At 46.9% G+C, this 2,500-nt stretch overlaps 1 protein-coding gene across 1 annotated transcript in view; it reads right to left on the bottom strand.

The window, feature by feature from the left end:
• Positions 1-1,012: 1,012 nt before the first annotated feature.
• The window catches only part of tfeb (transcription factor EB), a 39,742-nt gene continuing 38,254 nt past the window's right edge, over positions 1,013-2,500 (bottom strand). The window contains exon 9 of the mRNA XM_080845729.1: positions 1,013-2,500. This exon is cut by the window's right edge and continues 3,099 nt beyond it. The gene's annotated coding sequence lies outside the window, so the exon portion shown is untranslated.

The following is a 2,500-nucleotide window of genomic DNA, read 5'->3' as shown; positions in this document are numbered from 1 at the left end:
CGAATGCGAGTCTTGTTTCGGAAGGTAATGAAGCGAGTCGCACATGACTGCGGTTAGGCCTTAAAGAAGATTAATTTAGGTCCTGGTCGCCAGGTATTTAGGCCTTAAATGCCTTGTACCCATCTGGTATCCATATACCACGGAGGACTGCGTGTAATGGCCGACACTATGTTAAGGCAAATGTATGTCAAGTGCTCTCACTGAATCATAGTTAACGAGACAGGAGACTGAACGGCTAGTAGCCTGGTCTTGGCACAATCGTCCCAAAAGAAATGTAAGGCCGTTAAAATGGCAGAAAGTACAAGTTAAATGCATGATAAATGTATTTTGTTTAAAAAAAAAAAAAAACCTGACAAACACATGAAGGTTAAACAATCATGCCTGACATTGTCTGAGCGCCTCCCAGTGGTGTGAGTGTGTAATGACTGTGTGGTTTATGATGATACCGATGCTGCTTCAGTGCTAATGTCTTCATCTTTTATACAGTACCAGCCAAACGTTGGACACACCTTCGAATTTTTTGAGAAGTATTTTCTTGAATTGTATTATTTTATACACCTTTTTTGTTTAGAACATAATTCCATATGTGTTCTTTTGTAGTTGAAATGTCTTCAGGATACATCTACAATGTAGAAAATAATAAAAGTAAAGAAAAAACTTCTCAAAAAAAAATTAAAGGTATGTCCAAACGGTTGACTGGTACTGGACATAGCTTATTATTTTACCTGCTAATGTCACAGAGGCCCTGTGTTAAGCTAGCGCCCGCTCCAGCGTATTACAGCTGCCATTAAACTTTATTTATTATGCACTTTACACCATACATCCTTCATCCTACACTTTACATAGCTGAATTGTATTGTTTGTAATGTCTGTATATATTGTTTGTAATTATTGTTAATATGTGAGAGCTGCAAGATCCCAGAATTTTCCCCACGGGATTAATAAAGTATTTATCTATCTATCTATCTATCTATCTATCTATTAGGAATAAAAACATGACCACTACACAGCCTTCCCATCAACTCAAAGACATTTAATAGGAGGTGTCAATCATTCACATCCAAGACATCCCAGTGAAGCTCGGGGCCACGCCCCCCTCTGAGACACACACAGAGGCCACGCCCCCTCTGAGATACACACAGAGGCCACGCCCCCTCTGAGTAACACACACAGAGGCCACGCCCCCTCTGAGTAACACACACAGAGGCCTTCGCAGGGCAGGGTCTGGGCCAAACATCTTTGTGTTACATGGACACTCATATCTGCATAGAAACCCCGGAGTGAGACCGCCAACTGAGGGGAGGAAGAGAGGGAGGGAGGAGGAGAGGGAATTAGAGATGGGTGAAGAAGAGAGAGGAGGAGAGGAGAGAGGGAGGGAGGAGGAGAGGGAATTAGAGATGGGTGAAGAAGAGAGAGGAGGAAAGGAGAGAGGGAGGGAGGAGGAGAGGGAATTAGAGATGGGTGAAGAAGAGAGAGGAGGAGAGGAGAGAGGAGAGGAGAGGAGAGGAGATAGGGGAGGAGAGATGGGTGAAGAAGAGAGAGGAGGAGAGGAGAGAGGAGAGGAGAGGAGAGAGGAGAGAGGGGAGGGAGGAGGAGAGGGAATTAGAGATGGGTGAAGAAGAGAGAGGAGGAGAGGAGAGAGGGAGGGAGGAGGAGAGGGAATTAGAGATGGGTGAAGAAGAGAGAGGAGGAGAGGAGAGAGGAGAGAGGGGAGGAGAGGAGATAGGGGAGGAGAGATGGGTGAAGAAGAGAGAGGAGGAGAGGAGAGAGGAGAGAGGGGGAGGAGAGGACAGGCAGTGCTTTCAAGGCAAATCTTGTCATTCCTGGAGCAGAACTCTTTCAGTCCTGTTAATGCACCCGTCTGATCCGAGCCTCCATTCCTCTACAGTACCAAGTCAAAGATCCACTGGAGGAGAGGAGGAGAGGAGGAGTGGAGGAGTGGGGGAATGGAGGAGAGGAGGAGTGGAGGAGAGGAGGAGAGGAGGAGAGGAGTAGTGGAGTAGATGAGGAGAGGAGGAGTGGAGGTGAGGAGGAGTGGAGGAGGGGAGGAGAGGAGGAGAGGAGGAGGGGAGGAGTGGAGGGGTGGAAGAGAGGAGAGGGGAGGAGAGGAGGAGTGGAGGTGTGGGGGAGAGGAGGAGTGGACAGGGCGCTCCCAGGCTTGTTGGAGTGGAGGATGACCGCCATTTTGGATTTATAAAAAAACACAAAAGAAAAATAAAGTCCAGAGAGCCGTGGCAGTTTTGGGGAGCTCCCAGAAGCCTTTGCTGCCCAGGGTTTGACTCCGTGCTGGTTGCCATGGGAGACTCGGGGCAGTTTATACGTTTTTTTTCAACACAAGCAGACTTCAAGGCACCGTAAAGATCCCAACGCTTGAGTTCTCAAACTCGCCATTGTACAGTAGATAACTTTACATTCGCAAAGCGCAATTAAAACCCAGTAGAATTAAAAGAATAATCACTCAAATTCATTCCTTTTCCTCTGCTTATTCCTTACAAAAGAA

This window comes from Sprattus sprattus (assembly GCF_963457725.1).
Source record: "Sprattus sprattus genome assembly, chromosome: 10".
Lineage (NCBI taxonomy): Eukaryota > Metazoa > Chordata > Actinopteri > Clupeiformes > Clupeidae > Sprattus > Sprattus sprattus.
The sequence above is the reverse complement of the archived record's forward strand: the minus strand, read 5'-3'. Positions and strand labels throughout refer to the sequence as shown.